Source organism: Coregonus clupeaformis, chromosome 34 (genome assembly GCF_020615455.1).
Source record: "Coregonus clupeaformis isolate EN_2021a chromosome 34, ASM2061545v1, whole genome shotgun sequence".
NCBI classification, from domain to species: Eukaryota; Metazoa; Chordata; class Actinopteri; order Salmoniformes; family Salmonidae; genus Coregonus; species Coregonus clupeaformis.
In genome coordinates this window covers 9103427-9126794 of record NC_059225.1, presented here as the reverse complement: position 1 = coordinate 9126794, position 23368 = coordinate 9103427, and the positions used below count along the sequence as shown (strand labels likewise).

Genomic DNA, 23368 nt, shown 5'->3' with positions numbered 1-23368 from the left:
TCACTTTTTGCAGCGATTACAGCTGTGAGTCTTTCTGGGTAAGTCTCTAAGAGCTTTGCACACCTGGATTGTACAATGTTGTCTTAGTAATTAACTCTGGTGTATATTTGGCCCTGTGTTTTAGATTATTGTCCTGCTGAAAAGTGAATTTGTCTCCCAGTGTCTTTTGAAAAGCAGACTGAACCAGGTTTTCCTCTAGCGTTTTGCCTCTGCTTAGCTCTATTCCATTTATTTTATCCTAAAAAACTTGATGACAAGCATAAACATAACATGGTGCAGCCATCACCATGCTTGAAAATATGAATAGTGGTATTCAGTTATGTACATATTCCAAAACATTCATTCTGTTTGCAATAAGGCACTGAAGTAAATCTGCAAAACATTTGGCTAAGAAATTAATTATATGTCCTGAATACAAAGTGTTATGTTTGGGGCAAATCCAATCACCATGCTTGAAAATATGAATAGTGGTATTCAGTTATGTGTTGTGTTGGATTTGCCCCAAACATAACACTTTGTATTCAGGACATATAATTAATTTCTTAGCCAAATGTTTTGCAGATTTACTTCAGTGCCTTATTGCAAACAGAATGAATGTTTTGGAATATGTTGATTCTGTAAATGTTTCCTTCTTTTCACTCTGTCATTTAGGGTAGTATTGTGGAGTAACAACAACGTTGTTGATACATCCTCAGCCATTAAACTTTGTAACTGTTTTAAAGTCACCAATGGCCTTATGGTGAAATCAGTGGAGGCTGCTGAGGGGAGGACAGCTCATAATAATGGCTGGAACGGTCCAAATGGAATGGCATGAAACACATTACCACGAGCGAAACTGTGTTAGGAATGAAGCCTGTATCTTTTTAGTGACTGGGTGTATTGATAAACCATCCAAAGTGTAATTAATAACTTCACCATGCTCAAAGGGATACACCCATCTTCCAATAGGTGCCCTTCTTTGTGAGGCATTGGAAAAGCGCCCTGGTCTTCGTGGTTGAATCTGTTTGAAATTCACTGCTCGACTGAGGGACATTACAGATATTTGTATGCGTGGGGTACAGAGATGAGGTAGTCATTCTAAAATCATGTTAAACACTAGTATTGCATACAGAGTGAATCAATGCAACTTATGTGACTTGTTATGCAAATCTTACTCCTGAACTTATTTAGGCTTGCCTTAAGAAAGGGGTTGAATACATATTGACTCGAGAAAGTTCCGCTTTTCATTTTGTATTTTTTTAATGTCTAAAAACATTATTCCACATTATGGGGTACTGTGTGTAGGCCAGTGACACAACATCTCAATGTATTCCATTTTAATGAGATATGTAAAATGTTGGACCAATAAGACCAAAAGATTTCATGGGAATTTAATGTAAAGGTTTTGATTACAGTGCAATTAATAAACAACCATAAATTCAGTCCCAATTGTTTCTCTGGTTTAACACTCAACATAAAACTGACACAATAACTTCTAAATAGATATAAAGTTAAAATAGATAATATTATTATTCTGGTAACTGCACAAAAGATGCAGAGAAACAGTGACTAGTAGATGTTAACACCATTCTGCCGTCATGTAGACATACTTCAACTTCCTGTCATGTATCAGACCACTGTCTCTCCAACTAACTGTGTCTTCTCTCCTCAGTCATCATTGACTTTATATGGTCTTAAACTGCCTTCAGTAAGATAGTTGAACTCAGCAGTTCCTCTATACTGGAACCCATTAAACAGATGCTCTGTGAACTCAACACTCAAAATAAATTGGCTAAAAATAAATTATACAAATATGCAGATAATCAAAGAGCACACAAATATAAAAGTAACTAAAGTACCAATAGAAAACTGATACATAATGACATAAATCTACATAAACACTTAATACCCATTGGCAAAATACTTAACATGCACCTCTTTTATTCACTTGTACATAAAGCCCATCTAGGTAGTTAAGTGGTGGTTCCTGGTCCCCTCTCCCGACCGTGGCCTGGTTAGAGAACACCGTCCCAACCGGGGAGTTCTGAGGAGAGAACACAGAGAAAGGAACAGGTGTCAGGACAGACACTTCAGAATAAGAATGACTTCATAGTTACAGTTGGTTATACAACACAGTCTTCATTCAATTCTTCCTTAAATGCACATTCTAGATGGGTTTTAAAAGATGACTCTAACATTCCCACCGGTCCCTATGAACTGTCTGTTGTTTCAAACCCATTGGAGAGTCTAGATGTTCTCCTCCTCCTGGAAGACAAGAATAAATCATTTAGGTTTTCATATACAAAAGCACAAACAGCATGATAAATATGTTTGCAATGAGGCTGGAATAGCTTCTTACCATGCAAAGAACACGATCAGGCTGAAAAGGAAAAGCAACGCCAAGGTTTTTCCTATAATCTCATAAACCTTTGGGTTAACAGGCTCATCTTGCCCTGTAAATAAAGAACATATTATGGTCATCTGTTCCAAAAAGAGGAAACATTTTGCACATTGTCTAATATTACAAATTACACGTGTACTGTAGATGTACAGATGTAAGATCTTAATTTGACCAGTATTGTTCCAGGAGGAGGGGGAATTGGACCCCTTAACAGCATTTTGAAATAGGCCCCCAAATCGCTAATTCCGCCTTTGATACATTGGCAAATGCAACAATGGAAGCTTTCGGCAATATAACCAATGTTAGTCAGAAAGGATCTTGTTCAAAGCACTTTTGTTTATCAGTGCTGGATTATGGTGGTATTGTTTATATGCAGGCCTCATCAAGTACTTTAACAATTCTTGACACAGTGTATTATGGTGCTTTAAGATCACTCACACATCACTGTGATGTGAATGCTATGGTGCAATGGACATCTCTCTCCACCAGGAGGCTAAAACACTGGTACACTTTTGTGTGCAATGCATCGATGAGACAACTCCCTTTGTATTTCTGTTCCTTACTGACCAGATCAGTCACTCAATGCAGTCTTCATTCAGAGTCGCTGCTGTCCTTGTCTGTTCCTAAGGCTTGAACTGAGATGGGGAAACAATATTTTTCCCATAATGCCCCTTCATCCTGGAACATGCTTCAAAAGATATTAAAGTTAGTGTCCTTGCCTGTTTTTATGACTCTGATCGACAACACTGTTTGTGATAGCTGCAGTTATTTCTAATATTAAATTGTATCTGTAACTTGTGACACTTTGTCTTTTGTGTGTATTTTGTATTTTTCTGTAAAATGTTATGCACACGCTGCTATTTCCCTGTTTTGCCTTCTTGCTAAGCCGCCCTCGCAAAATAGGTTTTTAACCTCAATGGGCCTTACCTGGTTAAATAAAGGTTAAATCAAATAAATTAAAATTAAATCTCCCTCTCTTCTATCTCCCAGGCTTGAATGGGAATGTTTGTGGGATTTTAAAAAATGTAGCTAAATCATAAACCAAAATCCATCCAATTTGTGTAGTTAAATTTGAGTTCAGTAAAAGATACCCAGTTCTCACATTATCTTTCAACACGTAAAATAGACTTTGTCAGAGACAGAGTAACTGTAATTGTAGCTGACGGATTATCACACACTCCTCAATTTCTCCTGCACACACTTCCTCTTTCATTGCTTCACTTCTATCTTCCAGGAAGAGCATGGTGGGCTGGGAGCCACAGGAGGGAGCCATCGACCTGCAGGGCCTGGTCAGCAAGGTGGACATGGGCACCCTCTTCAACAGTCATGTCTAGATGGGATACAGCTTTTGTCAAATTGACGTCAAAAGTTGATTACATTTTTTATTTTAGCTAACCCAAACCTGTTTCCTTACCTTAATCCTAACCTACCACATTAATTATCCTAACCTGCTGCACAAGTTCTCCTAAATTTGCTAGGAAAAGTCCATTTTCACAAAAGCTGTATCCCTTCTATAAATAAACCCTCTTTGACCTGCCCAAGGTCTTCTGGGAGAAGGAGACCCAGGAGCTGAGGGCGTACTTTACCCAGCATGTGGGAGCTGACCTCCCCCAACAGGTGGAGGGAGAGCTGAAGGCTCTGGAGGACAAGGTCAGGAATGAATTGAATCAGAAGGGAATGTTTGAAGAGAGAAAGCTATGACTATTGGACACTACATTACACACTGATGCTGCAATATGTTGGGGATGGGGATAGGGTGGGACTGATAAAAACAATCACTGACAAGCACATTGCAATTTTGCATTGAGTATATGTGGGTATTTTACCCAAAGGTTCTAAAATGTAAGAACATTCAATGAAACGAGGTGTCTGCATGCAGTTCATGCTACCACACACTGTCAGTGGCTATATGAGTAGATATTAGGTGATAGAGTAGAATCAGTGTTTAGCAGTACCTTACTGACATCGTGCAATGAAGTATAACGGCATTGGATGTTTACAAGTTATAGCCCAAAGAATCATATCTAATCATGACAAGCTTTAATATCCATATTAATTTCAACATTTCTTGCAGAATGTTACCTCAATATCCTTTTATTTGCTCACTAGTCCCTGGGATTACTGAATGGCCATTGGCTTGGACCATGTGGAGGAAATACATCTGGTTGGCTCAGGGGGAAAGATTCATTAGCATTTCTTCTCACTTTTGTATTATTTCCAATAAAAATCATTATGATCTAATGATGCAATATGTTGGACCAATAAAACTGGGGCCAGTATGAAAAAATAAAAATAATGTATGCACTCACTAACTGTAAGTCGCTCTGGATAAGAGCGTCTGCTAAATGACTAAAATGTAAATGATTTCCAGTATTCTGTTTCTAACACTCGGGATGATGGTCACTAGAATCAATGCTGCATGTTATGGATTAAACTCATAACTGTTGATAGTGCTTGACTCCAGACTGGAGGTCCAAGGACCGAGGACACACTGATTATTATTGTATTCTGTGAAACACTGATTCTGTAGTAGCTGACAAAGCCACTGCCTTTTCTTTTGACTTCCTACAAGCCTCTCAGGCTGGTGTTGACAGAACATTTGTGTCTGATTAGGATATAAAGGGCCGGTCTCCAAGAGGCCAGTTAGACATTTTCTCTGCTTCTATGCTGGAAGTTGTCTCCCTGTTGCAACTTGTATTAATCCAGATTGATTTATGATTGACTTTATCAATGATTTCTCTTCTCTTTTGTTCAGAGAGTCACAAATATCATACCCCCAAGACATGCTAACCTTTCACCATTGCAATAACATGGGAGGTTAGCATTTTGGGGGGGGGGAGTATGATATTTTCTCACTCATCATTTTTCACAATTCATTTAGGATTATCCGTCCTCGTGGTAGCATCCACATTAATGTACAGTAGAAGTGTTTAGAAACATATTCTATTCTTATTTGCAATAAAAGTGACTGCAAAATGACACAATACATTATTTACCATTAATTTCTATTGGGCACAAAATAATCTGAAACACAACCAAAACAGTCACAAGCTTGATGTTGTCATTGTGTGATAATATGGGACCAAATACTACACTTTTTACTACTTTAATACACATAAGTGAATTTGTCCCAATACTTTTGGTCCCCTAAAATGGGGTGACTATGTACAAAACGTGCTGTAATTTCTAAACAGTTCACCCGATATGGATTAAAATACCTTGGAATTAAAGCTGACAGTATGCTTTTTAACCTCATAGTCAACTTCAGCGTACTCACTCTCCTGCCCCTGGACCCTGTTCCTGTCCTGGGCTGCAGCTGGGGTCTCTTTGGGCCGTAGTTTGGAGAAGTCTATGTCACCATAGTGGATCTCTTCAGGCTGGTCTTCTGCAGGTTCCTCTGGTTTCTCTCTGGCTGTGGTCTGGTTAACACACACCGTCCCAACCGGGGAGTTCTGTGGAGAGAACACAGAGAGAGGAACAGGTGTAAAGTTCTAAGCTCAGTCATTTGTAAAACTCTAAAGTCAGCAGGTTACACAACACATACTGAGGGGATGTCAATGACAATGTCAATTAAACTGACAGAAGAAAATAATTACATTTTGACAACAAATGAGCTCCAATCTACAGAAAACATTGTCAAAGTCCAACAGCTATTCTGTTATCATTTGATGTTCTCACAAGACGTAGCATTGCTATCAGTGTGGTCATCTCCCCGTGATCTTCCTCTAAAATGATGTTAACCTCATGGCTTTGGGTAGTTTCATCATTAATTCAGTAATTGCTTAGATACACTTTGTAGATGTGTTTTGAAAGTTGAGCCTTATTCCCACCTGTCCCTGTGGATTGTCCGTCCTTTCAAGTCCATCGGGGAGCCTAGAGTTTCTCCTCCTGGAAGACATTTAGAAAGGTATTCTGAATCCACTGAGAGGGTTTTCAAATGCAAAAGGACAAACACAACATAAATAAATAGTTTTGAATTGATGCCAGGAATAGTTTTTACCATCCAAAAAGACTGATCAGAATGATAAGCAGAAAGACCCCCAGAGTTCCTGCTGCAACCCAAAAAACTATTGGGTTAACAGGCTCTTCTTGTCCTGAAAATACAGCACACATTATGATCATTTCTAACTAAAAGATCACTAAAGTACACAACATGAACAAAAGTATGTGGACATCTGCTCGTCAAACATCTCATTCCAAAATCATGGGCATTAATATGGAGTTGGTCCCCCCTTTGCTGTTATAACAGCCTCCACTGTAGCATTAAGATTTCCCTTCACTGGAACTAAGGGTTCTAGCCCGAACCATGAAAATCAGCTCCAGACCATTATTCCTCCTCCACCAAACTTTACAGTTGGCACTATGCATTGGGGAAGGTAGCGTTCTCCTGGCATCCGTCAAACCCGGATTTGTCCGTCGGACTGCCAGATGGTGAAGCAGGATTCATCACTCCAGAGAACCGGTTTCCTATTTTCCAGAGTCCAATGGCGGTGAGCCTTACACCACTCCAGACGATTCTTGGCATTGCGCTTGTTGATCTTAGGCTTGTGTGCGGCTGCTCGGCCATGGAAACCCATTTCATGAAGCTACCCACAAATACAGTGGGGAAAAAAAGTATTTAGTCAGCCACCAATTGTGCAAGTTCTCCCACTTAAAAAGATGAGAGAGGCCTGTAATTTTCATCATAGGTACACGTCAACTATGACAGACAAATTGAGAATTGTTTTTCCTGAAAATCACATTGTAGGATTTTTTATGAATTTATTTGCAAATTATGGTGGTAAATAAGTATTTGGTCACCTACAAACAAGCAAGATTTCTGGCTCTCACAGACCTGTAACTTCTTCTTTAGGAGGCTCCTCTGTCCTCCACTCATTACCTGTATTAATGGCACCTATTTGAACTTGTTATCAGTATAAAAGACACCTGTCCACAACCTCAAACAGTCACACTCCAAACTCCACTATGGCCAAGACCAAAGAGCTGTCAAAGGACACCAGAAACAAAATTGTAGACCTGCACCAGGCTGGGAAGACTGAATCCGCAATAGGTAAGCAGCTTGGTTTGAAGAAATCAACTGTGGGAGCAATTATTAGGAAATGGAAGACATACAAGACCACTGATAATCTCCCTCGATCTGGGGCTCCACGCAAGATCTCACCCCGTGGGATCAAAATGATCACAAGAACGGTGAGCAAAAATCCCAGAACCACACGGGGGGACCTAGTGAATGACCTGCAAAGAGCTGGGACCAAAGTAACAAAGCCAACCATCAGTAACACACTACGCCGCCAGGGACTCAAATGCTGCAGTGCCAGACGTGTCCCCCTGCTTAAGCCAGTACATGTCAAGGCCCTTCTGAAGTTTGCTAGAGTGCATTTGGATGATCCAGAAGAGGATTGGGAGAATGTCATATGGTCAGATGAAACCAAAATAGAACTTTTTGGTAAAAACTCAACTCGTCGTGTTTGGAGGACAAAGAATGCTGAGTTGCATCCAAAGAACACCATACCTAATGTGAAGCATGGGGGTGGAAACATCATACTTTGGGGCTGTTTTTCTGCAAAGGGACCAGGACGACTGATCCGTGTAAAGGAAAGAATGAATGGGGCCATGTATCGTGAGATTTTGAGTGAAAACCTCCTTCCATCAGCAAGGGCATTGAAGATGAAACGTGGCTGGGTCTTTCAGCATGACAATGATCCCAAACACACCGCCCGGGCAACGAAGGAGTGGCTTCGTAAGAAGCATTTCAAGGTCCTGGAGTGGCCTAGCCAGTCTCCAGATCTCAACCCCATAGAAAATCTTTGGAGGGAGTTGAAAGTCCGCGTTGCCCAGCGACAGCCCCAAAACATCACTGCTCTAGAGGAGATCTGCATGGAGGAATGGGCCAAAATACCAGCAACAGTGTGTGAAAACCTTGTGAAGACTTACAGAAAATGTTTGACCTGTGTCATTGCCAACAAAGGGTATATAACAAAGTATTGAGCAACTTTTGTTATTGACCAAATACTTATTTTCCACCATAATTTGCAAATAAATTCATAAAAAATCCTACAATGTGATTTTCTGGATATTTTTTTCTCATTTTGTCTGTCATAGTTGACGTGTACCTATGATGAAAATTACAGGCCTCTCTGATCTTTTTAAGTGGGAGAACTTGCACAATTGGTGGCTGACTAAATACTTTTTTTCCCCACTGTAGTTATAGTGCTGACGTTGCTTCCAGAGGCAGTTTGGAACTCGGTAGTGAATGTTGCAACTGAGGTCAGATGATATTTATGAACTATGCGCTTCAGCACTCAGCTGTCCCGTTTTCTGAGCTTGTGTGGCTTACCGCTTCGCGGCTGAGATGTTGTTGCTCCTAGAAGATTCCACTTCACAATAACAGCACTTACAGTGGACCGGGTTAGCTCTGGCAGGGCAGAAATTTGACGAACTGACTTGTTGGAAAGGTGGAATTCTATGACAGTGCCTCGTTGAAAGTCACTGAGCTCTTGAGTAAGGCCATTCTACTACCAGTGTTTGAGTATGGAGATTGCATGGCTGTGTGCTCGATTTTATACACCTGTCAGCAACGGGTGTGGCTGAAATAACCAAATCTACTAATTTGAAGGGGTGTCCACATACTCTTGTATATATAGTATATATCTAATCTAAGATTGTGCCCGACATGCCCATTTTACCTTTAATAGCCAGCTTCTCTTCCTCTGACTTCCCACGGCCGTGACTATTTCTTGCTTCACAGTAGTACAGTCCTCCATCACCAACAGTCACATTGAGGGTGTAACTCAGTCCAGATGCTACCTGTGTTGGCAAGAGGCAATATGGACTTTCAGCTCCCTCCAAAGATTTTCTATTGGGTTCAGGTCTGGAGACTGGCTAGGCCACTCCAGGACCTTGAGGTGCTTCTTACGGAGCCACTCCTTAGTTGCCCTGGCTGTGTGTTTCGGGTCGTTGTCATGCTGGAAGACCCAGCCATGACCCATCTTCAATGCTCTTACTGAGGGAAGGAGGTTGTTGGCCAAGATCTCGCGATACATGGCCCCATCCATCCTCCCCTAAATACGGTGCAGTCGTCCTGTCCCCTTTGCAGAAAAGCATCCCCAAAGAATGATGTTTCCACCTCCATGCTTCACGGTTGGGATGGTGTTCTTGGGGTTGTACTCATCCTTCTTCTTTCTCCAAACACGGCGAGTGGTGTTTAGACCAAAAAGCTCTATTTTTGTCTCATCAGACCACATGACCTTCTCCCATTCCTCCTCTGGATCATCCAGATGGTCATTGGCAAACTTCAGACGGGCCTGGACATGCGCTGGCTTGAGCAGGGGGACCTTGCGTGCGCTGCAGGATTTTAATCCATGACGGCGTAGTGTGTTACTAATGGTTTTCTTTGAGACTGTGGTCCCAGCTCTCTTCAGGTCATTGACCAGGTCCTGCCGAGTAGATCTGGGCTGATCCCTCACCTTCCTCATGATCATTGATGCCCCACGAGGTGAGATCTTGCATGGAGCCCCAGACCGAGGGTGATTGACCGTCATCTTGAACTTCTTCCATTTTCTAATAATTGCGCCAACAGTTGTTGCCTTCTCACCAAGCTGCTTGCCTATTGTCCTGTAGCCCATCCCAGCCTTGTGCAGGTCTACAATTTTATCCCTGATGTCCTTACACAGCTCTCTGGTCTTGGCCATTGTGGAGAGGTTGGAGTCCGTTTGATTGAGTGTGTGGACAGGTGTCTTTTATACAGGTAACGAGTTCAAACAGGTGCAGTTAATACAGGTAATGAGTGGAGAACAGAAAAACTAACAGGTCTGTGAGAGCCGGAATTCTTACTGGTTGGTAGGTGATCAAATACTTATGTCATGCAATAAAATGCAAATGAATTACTTAAAAATCATATAATGTGATTTTCTGGATTTTTGAAAAATTACAGACCTCTACATGCTTTGTAAGTAGGAAAACCTGCAAAATCGGCAGTGTATCAAATACTTGTTCTCCCCACTGTAAGTGCTATGAACATTGACATTTTCTAATGAACCTTCTACTTTTGCACAATTTGTTTCAGTCACTTGAGACATTGCAGAGGTGGCCTTAGCCATGTTTCACCAGTTTCAAATGAAATGGGCCTCAGCTGCCCACTGACTGATTCTTAACACAAAGTGGGGGGAGGGGGGAGGGGTAAATCCCTTTTTGGGGTTAGGACAAGACAACAGCTTTTTGAAACGGGACCCCAAATCACTAAGTAAAAGGCAATTTTGACAAAAGCTGTATCCCTTCTGAACAAAACCCTCTTGGACCTGCGCAAGGCCTTCTGGGAGAAGGAGACCCAGGAGCTGAGGGTGTCCTTTACCCAGCAGGTGAAAGCCGACCTCCCCCAACAGGTGGAGGGAGAGCTGAAGGCTCTGGAGGACAGGGTCAGGAATTGAGAGGTGGAGGGACCAGATGATTCAGAGAGAGAAGAGAGAAAGTATGGACTATTGGACACTACACTATGCTGATGCTGCAATATGGTGGGGATGGGGATATGGTGGGACTGACAGAAAAGGGACTAACAAGCTCATTTCAGTTCGGTGGAAACTGCTTTGCCTATATGTGGGTAAAATGTATGAAATTACAATGAAACGTCTTGTCTGCATGCAGTTCAGGCTACCACTCACTGTCAATGGATATATGAGTAGGTATTAGGTGATAGATCAGAACCAACGTTTAGCAGTATCTTACTGCGCTTTCCATGACATAGACTGACCAGGTGAATCCAGGTTAAATCTATGATGCCTTATTGATGTCACTTGTTAAATCCACTTCAATCAGTGTAGATGAAGGGGAAGAGACAAGTTCAAGAAGGATTTTTAATCCTTGAGACAATTGAGACATGGATTGTGTATGTGTGCCATTTAGAGGGTGATTGGGCAAGACAAACATGTTTAAGTGCCTTTGAACGATGTTTGGTAGTAGGTGCAAGGTGCACCGGTTTGTGTCAAGAACTGCAACACTGCTAGGTTTTTTCACACTAAACAGTTTCCTGTGTGTATCAACAATGATCATCCATCTAAAGGACATCCAGACAACTTGACACGACTATGGGAAGCATTGGAGTCAACATGGGCCAGCATCTCTGTGGAACGCTTTCGACACCTTGTTGAGTCCATGCCCCGATGAATTGAGGCTGTTCTGAAGGCAAAAGGGGGTGCAACTCAATATTAGGAAGGTGTTCCTAATTTTTGGTATACTCAGTGTCTTCAGAAAGTATTCATACCCCTTGACTTATTCCACATTTTGTTGTGTTAATGCCTGAATAAAACATTGATTGGTTTTCTCACCCATTTACACACAATACCCCATAATAACAAAGTGAAAATATGTTTTTAGAAATGTTTGGAGATTTATTGAAAACGAAATACAGAAATATCTAATTTACATAAGTATTCACACCCCTGAGTCAATGCATGTTAGAATCACTTTTTGCAGCGATTACAGCTGTGAGTCTTTCTGGGTAAGTCTCTAAGAGCTTTGCACACCTGGATTGTACAATGTTGTCTTAGTAAGTAACTCTGGTGTATATTTGGCCCTGTGTTTTAGGTTATTGTCCTGCTGAAAAGTGAATTTGTCTCCCAGTGTCTTTTGAAAAGCAGACTGAACCAGGTTTTCCTCTAGCGTTTTGCCTCTGCTTAGCTCTATTCCATTTATTTTATCCTAAAAAAACTTGATGACAAGCATACCCATATAATGGTGCAGCCATCACCATGCTTGAAAATATGAATAGTGGTATTCAGTTATGTGTTGTGTTGGATTTGCCCCAAACATAACACTTTGTATTCAGGACATATAGTTAATTTCTTAGCCAAATGTTTTGCAGTTTTACTTCAGTGCCTTATTGCAAACAGAATGAATGTTTTGGAATATGTTTATTCTGTAAATGTTTCCTTCTTCTCACTCTGTCATTTATTGTAGTATTGTGGAGTAACAACAACGTTGTTGATCCATCCTCAGCCATTAAACTTTGTAACTGTTTTAAAGTCACCAATGGCCTTATGGTGAAATCAGTGGAGGCTGCTGAGGGGAGGACGGCTCATAATAATGGCTGGAACGGTCCAAATGGAATGGCATGAAACACATTACCACGAGCGAAACTGTGTTAGGAATGAAGCCTGTATCTTTTTAGTGACTGGGTGTATTGATAAACCATCCAAAGTGTAATTAATAACTTCACCATGCTCAAAGGGATACACCCATCTTCCAATAGGTGCCCTTCTTTGTGAGGCATTGGAAAAGCGCCCTGGTCTTCGTGGTTGAATCTGTTTGAAATTCGCTGCTCTACTGAGGGACATTACAGATAATTGTATGCGTGGGGTACAGAGATGAGGTAGTCATTCAAAAATCATGTTAAACTCTAGTATTGCACACAGAGTGAATCAATGCAACTTATGTGACTTGTTATGCAAATCTTACTCCTGAACTTATTTAGGCTTGCCTTAAGAAAGGGGTTGAATACATATTGACTCGAGAAAGTTCCGCTTTTCATTTTGTATTTTTTTAATGTCTAAAAACATTATTCCACATTATGGGGTTGTGTGTAGGCCAGTGACACAACATATCAATGTATTCCATTTTAATGAGATATGTAAAATGTTGGACCAATAAGACCAAAAGATTTCATGGAAATTGAATGTAAAGGTTTTGATTACAGTGCAATTAATAAACAACCTGTAACACTCTGGCTCCGGGACTTTGGTATTTGAGCCAGGGTGTATTGTGTTTTGTTGGGTTTTGGGTGATTTTCTATGTTTGCATTTCTGTCACGTTTATTTCTAGGTTTGGTCATTGACTCCCAATCGGAGGTAACGAGTGTCAGCTGTCGGCTCGTTATCTCTGATTGGGAGCCATATTTATACTGCATGTTTTCCTGTGGGCATTGTGGGTTATTGTTCCATGTTTCTGTCAGTGTTACAGAGGACTTCACTATCGTCATTTGTTGTTTTTCGTGGTTACTTTATAAATAAAGTCATGTTCGTTCAACACGCTGCGTATTGGTCTGCTCCCTTTAAAGACGATCGTGACAGAAAAACCCACCATCAAAGGACCAAGCAGCGCGTCCAGGAGCAACGGCATCACCAGGACCATCATCGTCGGAAGGACGAGAGGCAACCCCCAAAAATTTTTTTGGGGGGGCACATGGCTTGGGCGACGGAGCAGCAGGAGGCTGCCACAAGGCAGAGTCAGAGGGCTGCCAGGTTAAGGGGGCTGACGGAGGCAGAGAAGGGACGGATTCAGTGGGCTACCAGGTCAAGGGGGCTACTGGGTAAAGCAGGGAAGGAAAGTGTTGAGGCACGGCGTGAGGTACTGGGGTGTGTAACCAGTTCGGTCCGGCCCGTTCCTAGTCCCGAGGTGCAGCCAGTAGTGTGTGTTCCCCGTACGGTACGGCCTGTTCCGGTCCCTCGCACTAAGTGTACGGTGCGCGTCGCCAGCCCGGTTCGACCTGATCCTGCCACCCGCACCAAGTGTACGGTGCGCGTCGCCAGCCCAGCCCGGCCTGTTCCGGCCACTCGCACCAGAGATACGGTGCGCGTCGCCAGCCCAGCCCGGCCTGTTCCTGCTCTCCGCACTAGGCTTAATGTGAGTCCCCAGGGTCCAGCATGCCCTGTTCCGGCTCTCCGCACTAGCCCTTATGTGCGTTCCCAGGGTCCAGCATGCCCTGTTGCTTCTCCCCGCACTAGCCCTGAGATGCGTGTCCTCAGCCCGGTACCTCCTGTTCCGGCACCACGCACCAGGCCTACGATGCGCCTCAGACGGCCAGAGTCTGCCGTCTGCCCAACGGGGCCTGAACTGTCCGTCTGCCCAACGCCGTCTGAACTGCCCGTCTGCCCAACGGCGCCTGAACTGCCCGTCTGCCCAACGCCGTCTGAACTGTCCGTCTGCCAAGCGCCGCAGGAACTGCCCGTCTGTAGTTGAGCCTTCAGAGCCGTCCCGCCAGACAGGAGCAGCCAGAGCCTTCCGCCAGACAGGATCAGCCAGAGCCTTCCGCCAGACAGGATCAGCCAGAGCCTTCCGCCAGACAGGATCAGCCAGAGCCTTCCGCCAGACAGGATCAGCCAGAGCCTTCCGCCAGACAGGATCAGCCAGAGCCTTCCGCCAGACAGGATCAGCCAGAGCCTTCCGCCAGACAGGATCAGCCAGAGCCTTCCGCCAGACAGGATCAGCCAGAGCCTTCCGCCAGACAGGATCAGCCAGAGCCTTCCGCCAGACAGGATCAGCCAGAGCCTTCTGCCAGACAGGATCAGCCAGAGCCTTCTGCCAGACAGGATCAGCCAGAGCCTTCTGCCAGCCAGGATCCGTCGGCCAGCCATGAGCAGCCAGATCCGTCGGCCAGCCATGAGCAGCCCGATCCGTCAGCCAGCCATGAGCAGCCAGATCCGTCAGCCAGCCATGAGCAGCCAGATCCTTCAGCCTGCCATGAGCCGTCCAGCCAGGATCCGCCAGAGCCAGCCAGCCAGGATCCGCCCCTTAGTCAGGTACTGTCCCTTAGCCCGGTGCTGCCCCTTAGCCCGGTGCTGCCCCTTAGCCCGGTGCTGCCCCTTAGCCCGGTGCTGCCCCTTAGCCCGGTACTGTCCCTTAGTCCGGTGCTGCCCCTTAGTCCGGTGCTGCCCCTTAGTCCGGTGCCGCCCCTTAATCCAGTGGGGTTTAATTGGGGGGTGGTCATGTGGAGGAGGCTAGGGAAGCGGGTGGTGACTAAGGTGGGGTGGGGACCACGACCAGGGCCAGAACCACCACCGTGGACAGACGCCCACCCAGACCCTCCCCGAGACTATGCTGGTGCGCCCGGAGTGCGCACCTTTAGGGGGGGGTACTGTAACACTCTGGCTCCGGGACTTTGGTATTTGAGCCAGGGTGTATTGTGTTTTGTTGGGTTTTGGGTGATTTTCTATGTTTGCATTTCTGTCACGTTTATTTCTAGGTTTGGTCAGTGACTCCCAATCGGAGGTAACGAGTGTCAGCTGTCGGCTCGTTATCTCTGATTGGGAGCCATATTTATACTGCATGTTTTCCTGTGGGCATTGTGGGTTATTGTTCCATGTTTCTGTCAGTGTTACAGAGGACTTCACTATCGTCATTTGTTGTTTTTCGTGGTTACTTTATAAATAAAGTCATGTTCGTTCAACACGCTGCGTATTGGTCTGCTCCCTTTAAAGACGATCGTGACACAACCTTGAATTCAGTCCCAATTGTTCATCTGGTTTAACACTCAACATAAAAACTGACACAATAACTTCTAAATAGATATAAAGTTAATATAGATAATATTATTATTCTGGTAACAGCACAAAAGATGCAGAGAAACAGTGACTAGTAGATGTTAACACCATTTTGCCGTCATGTAGACATACTTCACCAACTTCCTGTCTTGTATCAGACCACTGTCTCTCCAACTAACTGTGTCTTCTCTCCTCAGTCATCATTGACTTTATATGGTCTTAAACTGCCTTCAGTAAGATAGTTGAACTCAGCAGTTCCTCTATACTGGAACCCATTAAACAATGCTCTGTGAACTCAACACTCAAAATGAATTGGCTAAAAATAAATTATACAAATATGCAGATAATCAAAGAGCACACAAATATAAAAGTAACTAAAGTACCAATTGAAAACTGATACATAATGACATTAATCTACATAAACACTTAATACCCATTGGTAAAATACTTAAAATGGACCTCTTTTATTCACTTGTACATAAAGCCCATCTAGGTAGTTAAGTGGTGGTTCCTGGTCCCCTCTCCCGACCGTGGCCTGGTTAGAGAACACCGTCCCAACCGGGGAGTTCTGAGGAGAGAACACAGAGAAAGGAACAGGTGTCAGGACAGACACTTCAGAAGAAGAATGACTTGATAGTTACAGTTGGTTATACAACACAGTATTCAATCAATTCTTCCTTAAATGCACATTCTAGATGGGTTTTAAAAGATGACTCTAACATTCCCACCTGTCCCTATGAACTCTCTGTCATTTCAAACCCATTGGAGAGTCTAGATGTTCTCCTCCTCCTGGAAGACAAGAATTAAGGTATTTTGACATCATTTAGGTTTTCATATACAAAAGCACAAACAGCATGATACAGTGGGGGAAAAAAGTATTTAGTCAGCCACCAATTGTGCAAGTTCTCCCACTTAAAAAGATGAGAGAGGCCTGTAATTTTCATCATAGGTACACGTCAACTATGACAGACAAATTGAGAAAAAAAAATCCAGAAAATCACATTGTAGGATTTTTAATGAATTTATTTGCAAATTATGGTGGAAAATAAGTATTTGGTCACCTACAAACAAGCAAGATTTCTGGCTCTCACAGACCTGTAACTTCTTCTTTAAGAGGCTCCTCTGTCCTCCACTCGTTACCTGTATTAATGGCACCTGTTTGAACTTGTTATCAGTATAAAAGACACCTGTCCACAACCTCAAACAGTCACACTCCAAACTCCACTATGGCCAAGACCAAAGAGCTGTCAAAGGACACCAGAAACTAAATTGTAGACCTGCACCAGGCTGGGAAGACTGAATCTTCAATAGGTAAGCAGCTTGGTTTGAAGAAATCAACTGTGGGAGCAAATATTAAGAAATGGAAGACATACAAGACCACTGATAATCTCCCTCGATCTGGGGCTCCACGCAAGATCTCACCCCGTGGGGTCAAAATGATCACAAGAACGGTGAGCAAAAATCCCAGAACCACACGGGGGGACCTAGTGAATGACCTGCAGAGAGCTGGGACCAAAGTAACAAAGCCTACCATCAGTAACACACTACGCCGCCAGGGACTCAAATCCTGCAGTGCCAGACGTGTCCCCCTGCTTAAGCCAGTACATGTCCAGGCCCGTCTGAAGTTTGCTAGAGTGCATTTGGATGATCCAGAAGAGAATTGGGAGAATGTCATATGGTCAGATGAAACCAAAATAGAACTTTTTGGTAAAAACTCAACTCGTCGTGTTTGGAGGACAAAGAATGCTGAGTTGCATCCAAAGAACACCATACCTACTGTGAAGCATGGGGGTGGAAACATCATGCTTTGGGGCTGTTTTTCTGCAAAGGGACCAGGACGACTGATCCGTGTTAAGGAAAGAATGAATGGGGCCATGTATCGTGAGATTTTGAGTGAAAACCTCCTTCCATCAGCAAGGGCATTGAAGATGAAACGTGGCTGGGTCTTTCAGCATGACAATGATCCCAAACACACCGCCCGGGCAACGAAGGAGTGGCTTCGTAAGAAGCATTTCAAGGTCCTGGAGTGGCCTAGCCAGTCTCCAGATCTCAACCCCATAGAAAATCTTTGGAGGGAGTTGAAAGTCCGTGTTGCCAAGCGACAGCCCCAAAACATCACTGCTCTAGAGGAGATCTGCATGGAGGAATGGGCCAAAATACCAGCAACTGTGTGTGAAAACCTTGTGAAGACTTACAGAAAACGTTTGACCTGTGTCATTGCCAACAAAGGGTATATAACAAAGTATTGAGAAACTTTTGTTATTGACCAAATACTTATTTTCCACCATAATTTGCAAATAAATTCATAAAAAATCCTACAATGTGATTTTCTGGATTTATTTTTCTCATTTTGTCTGTTTCCACCCCCATGCTTCACAGTAGGTTTGGTGTTCTTTGGATGCAACTCAGCATTCTTTATGTTAAATATTAGCCACTACCAGTATCGACCGTCAGTAGGCCTAATAACAACACATATTCAACAGCCAATTTATCGTTAGTTCCCTTCAGTTGTTATAGTCTACATTATCAATCCATTTAATTACATTGTTTTGTTAACCTTCATTTGCTTCCTGTGCAAACACCGTCACGGCCATTTGGTTGTTGCTGACAATCATTAGTAATAGTTGATAATTTATATACAAAAATACATTCAATGGTTATGGAACGGAGCGCAGACCAAGCCTTAAGTTTGAACCGGACGCATGGCACAGTTTCCCACTGAAGTAGGTTACAACGTCGAACTGCAGTCAGGTCAAGACCCTGGTGAGGATGAGGAGCACGCAGATCAGCTTCCCCGAGACGGTTTCTGGCAGTTTGTGCAGAAATTCTTTGGTTGTGCAAACCCACAGTTTCATCAGCTGCCCAGGTGGCTGGTCTCAGATGATCCTGCAGGTGAAGAAGCTGGATGTGGAAGTCTTGGGCTGTTATGGTTACACGTGGTCTGGGATCCCAAATTCTCTAAAACAACGTTGGAGGGTGCTTATGGTAGAGAAACCAACATTGCACACTCCCTCAAAACTTGAGACATCTGTGGCATTGTGATGTGTGACAAAACTGCACCTTTTACACCTTTTATTTTCCCCAGCTCAAGGTGCACCTGTGTAATGATCATGCTGTTTAATCAGCTTCTTGATATGCCACAATCGTCAGGTGGATGGATTATCTTGGCAAAGGAGAAATGCTCTCTAACAGGGATGTAAACAAATTTGTGCACATAATATGAGGGAAATAAGCTTTTTGTGCGTTTGGTTCAGTTCATGAAACAACACTTTACATGTTGCGTTTATATTTTTGTTCAATATATTTAGATGTCTTTCTCTCCCAGTTTGTCGACAAAATTCTAACTAAAAGGTACACAGTATTTAAAGGGGTGGCTTAAGATAAATGTACTGAAACCCTATTGAATTAAAACTTCATGAGAAATATATTGGCCAGTAAGTGGGAGGGTTTTCAGCTGTTGAATTACATTTATTTAGCGCACACAAGGGAACCACACCTGCAAAGGCCGTTGCGCACCTTCATAAATAAGCCTAAGAAAGGGGTAATTTCCCATTTTGGATTCGGGCCCTTTGGGAATTGTCAGACCACGGCCCAGGAATTGCCGTTTTGGGTAATAGATGGCTGCCTGGATGAAAGGGTAATCCAATGGATTTAGGGTTTAAGGGATTTTTTAAAATGTATCCTTTATTTAACTAGGCAAGTCAGTTAAAAACAAATTCTTATTTACAATGACGGCCTACACCGGCCAAACCCGGACGACGCTGGGCCAATTGTGCGCCGCCCTATGGGACTCCCAATCACGGCCGGTTGTGATACAGTCTGGAATCGAACCAGGGGGTCTGTAGTGACGCCTCAAGCACTGAGATGCAGTGCCTTAGACCGCTGAGATGCAGTGCCTTAGACCGCTGAGATGCAGTGCCTTAGACCGCTGAGATGCAGTGCCTTAGACCGCTGAGATGCAGTGCCTTAGACCGCTGCGCCACTCGGGAGCCTCAGGAATGAAAGGGGCAATGGCTACTGTGATTTTGGCCTTGTAGGGCCTCTACCATGTATCACATCCGGCAGCACAGTGCAATGCAGAACAGCAGCTTCCTCTGGGTGTGGGATGAGTACTGGATGTTAACCTGTCTCGTCTGCCCCATTGCACGTGTCTATTCTTTCACCTTCATCATTTTCTCATCATTTGTCTTTTGATCATCAGATCCATCTCCCCCTTTACAGAGGTCACTCACCTTATGTTTGTCAAATTGTCCCTTCATCCATCCATCTACTAGCCCATCACTAGTATATTACTGTCATTGTGTCATTGTCGATACTGACATGTAACATTTATTGCTTTATCTTTCGTGTTTTACAGAGAAATCCCTGACAAAACATATTGATCAGATTCTATGGTTTGAACAGGGCAACCTAAAGCAATTTAAACAAGAGTGTCACACCCTGACCTGTTTCACCTGTCGTTGTGTTTGTCTCCACCCCCCACCAGGTGTCTCCCCTCATTATCCCCTGTGTATTTATACCTGTGTTTTCTGTTTGTCTGTTGCCAGTTCGTCTTATCCCGTCAAGTCCTACCAGCGTGTTCCCGTGGTTCCTGTGCTCTAGTTAGTTTTTCTTAGTCTTCCCAGTTCTGACCTTTCTGCCTGTCCTGACCCTGATCCTGCCCGCCGTCCTGTACCTGCCTGACTCTGATTTGGATTACGACCCTTTGCCTGTCTTGACCTACCAATTGCCTGCCGTCCTGTACCTGCGTGACTGATTTGGATTAGGACCCTTTGCCTGCCTTGACTTACCTTTTGCCTGCCCCTTGAACTATAATAACCTCTGAGACTATCTGCCTCCTGTGTCTGCATATTGGTCTTAACCTGAGCCGTGATAGTACGAACTGGCCATGACTGACCCAGCAGACTCAGACCAGCTCCACAACGCTGTCTACCAGCAAGGAGCCACTATTGGAAGACACGAGGAGTTACTGCAATGCCTTATGGAGTGACTCCATACCCTGGCAGAACACCATGACCATGCGTTCGATACATTGCTGGAGCAGTGCTCTTTCATCTTCGAGCTGCAGCCTTCTTCGTTCCCCTCGGACCGCTCGAAGATAGCGTACCTCACAACGCTGATGTCCGGGAGGGCACTCGCCTGGGCTACGGCGGTGTGGGAGTAACAGTCCGCTGTTTGCCTCAGTCTGGAGGAGATCGTGGCGGAGGTACGTAAGGTGTTCGATTCTCCGTTGTCCGGGAGAGAGGCTGCTCGTAAACTGCTCCAGCTACGTCAAGACTCCCGTAGTGTGGCAGACTACGCAGTCGATTTTCTCACGTTGGCGGCTAAGAGTGCCTGGAACCCCGGAAGCATTGTTCGACATATTCCTTCACGGATTATCGGAGGTGATTAAAGATGAGTTTGCAGCCCGGGAGCGGCCCATGGACCTTGACTCCCTCATAGCCTTGACCATCCGGATCGATGGGCGGCTACGGGAACATAGGAGGGAGAGGGAATCTGTTCCCTGACGCCCTCGCTCGTCCTCGATTCCTACCTCGCCTCCAAGGAATCCCGGAAATCCTCGAAGTCTACATTTCCGAGTGAATCCGAGGTCACCCGAGTTCTCTCGGGAATCACTGAGGGCTGCCGACTTGCCTCCTCCAGAGCCCATGCAACTGGGGAGGGCTAGATTGTCCCCTGCTGAGCGCTTACGCAGACTAAACACTAAGAGCTGTCTGTATTGTGGAGCTACGGGACATTTCTTACCTACCTGCCCATTAAAAAGACCAGGCTCATCAGTAGGTATGAGCACACTGGTGAGCCGTAAGGGGAGTTTCCAATCCCTTACTACTTGTAACCCCCTCTATGCTATCCTGTTGTGGGGAGGCCAGTCCAAATCCATCTGGGTGCTCATTGACTCTGAGGCCGACGAGAGCTTTATGGACACTACCCTGGTGTTGGAGCTGGGTATCTCCACTCAACCCCTTTCCATCCCGATGGACATCAGAGCGCTGGATGGGCGCTCTATTGGCAGAGTCAACCACAGTATGGTTCCTATCCACCTGCGAGTGTCAGGCAACCACAGTGAATCCATGCAGTTTCCGCTCCCGGAGTCTCCTCATGTACCCATGGTTTTGGGGTTTTCATGGCTCCAGATGCACAATCCCCTTATCGACTGGGTTACGGGGTCCATCATGGGTTGGAGCCCGTTTTGCCATGCTCATTGTCTGAAGTCAGCGCAGCCTGCCCCGGGACGTCTCCCTGCTGGCTTTGGAAAAAACGTGGATCTCTCCGCCATTCCTGTGTAGTACCAGGATTTACGTGAGGTTTTCAGCTCTGCCCGAGCCACATCTCTTCTGCCAAATTGGCCCTACGACTTTGCTATCGACCTTCTCCCGGGCACCGTCTCGGGGGCGACTTTATTCCCTGTCTGGTCCGGAGACCAAAGCGATGTAAGGGTATATTGAGGACTCTCTTGCTGCAGGGATTATGCGTTCCATCTTCCTCCTCACCGGCGCAGGGTTCTTCTTTGTGGAGAAGAAGGACAAGACCCTGCATCCGTGTATCGACTACCGGGATCTCAATGACATTACGGTTAAAAACCATTATCCGCTACCACTCATCTCCTCAGCTTTCGAGCCTCTCCAGGGGGCGATCATCTTCTCCAAGATGGACCTTCGGAACGCCTACCATCTGGTTCGGATACGGGAAGGAGATGAGTGGAAGACTGCCTTTAACACGGCTAGCGGGCACTACGAGTACCTGGTGATGCCGTTCGGACTGACCAACGCTGCCACAGTGTTCCAGGCCCTGGTCAATGATGTGCTCCGAGACATGTTGAACCGATTTGTGTTTGTCTACCTCGACGACATCCTCATCTATTCCCGGTCAGCTCAAGAGCACGTCCTCCATGTCCTCCAGTGTTTCCTGGCTCCCGTCGGACCTTGGCTTTCATCCGACAAAGTTTTTGGTGGCCCACCATGGTTCCTGACATCTCTGCATTCGGTGCCGCCTGTACTGTGTGTGCGCAGAACAAGACTCTGCGGCAAGCTCCGGCTGGCCTCCTTCAACCACTCCCTGTCCCTCACCGCCCCTGGTCCCATATATCCTTGGACTTCATCACGGCCTCTCGCCATCTGATGGCAACACCACCATCCTTACGGTGGTGGACAGGTTTTCCAAAGCCGCCCATTTTATTCCCCTTCCTAAGTTGCCCTCAGCTAAGGAGACGGCCCAGCTCATGGTGCAGCATGTCTTCCGGATCCATGGACTGCCGGTCGACATGGTCTCAGATCGCGGTCCTCAGTTCTAGTCCCGGTTCTGAAAGGTGCTCTCCACCCTCATTGGGTCGTTGGCCAGCCTGTCCTCTGGTTTTCATCCCCAGTCTAACGGCAAGTCGGAGCGAGCCAATCAGGACCTGGAGACGACTCTTCGCTGCCTCGTCTCCACCAATCCCACCACCTGGAGCCAGCAACTCGTGTGGGTGGAATATGCCCGCAACACCCTTCCCTGTTCTGCTACGGGTCTCTCGCCTTTTGAGTATTCCCTGGGATATCATCCCCCGCTCTTCCCGGAGCAAGAGGGTATGGCTGTCTACTCGGGATCTGCCCCTCCGGGTGGAGTCCCGCAAACTTTCCACCCGTTTTATCTGACCTTTCCCCATCTAAGGTCCTTAGCCCCTCTGCTGTTCGCCTTCTGTTGCCCCGCACTCTCCGTATACATCCCACTTTTCATGTGTCTAGGATTAAACCTTCAGTTG

General features: G+C 45.0%; 1 long non-coding RNA gene across 1 annotated transcript; it reads right to left on the bottom strand.

Annotated features, from left to right (window-relative positions):
• Window positions 1-5648: 5648 nt before the first annotated feature.
• On the bottom strand, window positions 5649-6441 carry LOC121549407. The gene is made up of 3 exons (XR_005996824.1): window positions 6381-6441; window positions 6211-6268; window positions 5649-5832 (listed from the first exon to the last, which is right to left on the bottom strand). It is a non-coding gene; the product is annotated as an uncharacterized LOC121549407 (long non-coding RNA).
• Window positions 6442-23368: the final 16927 nt, after the last annotated feature.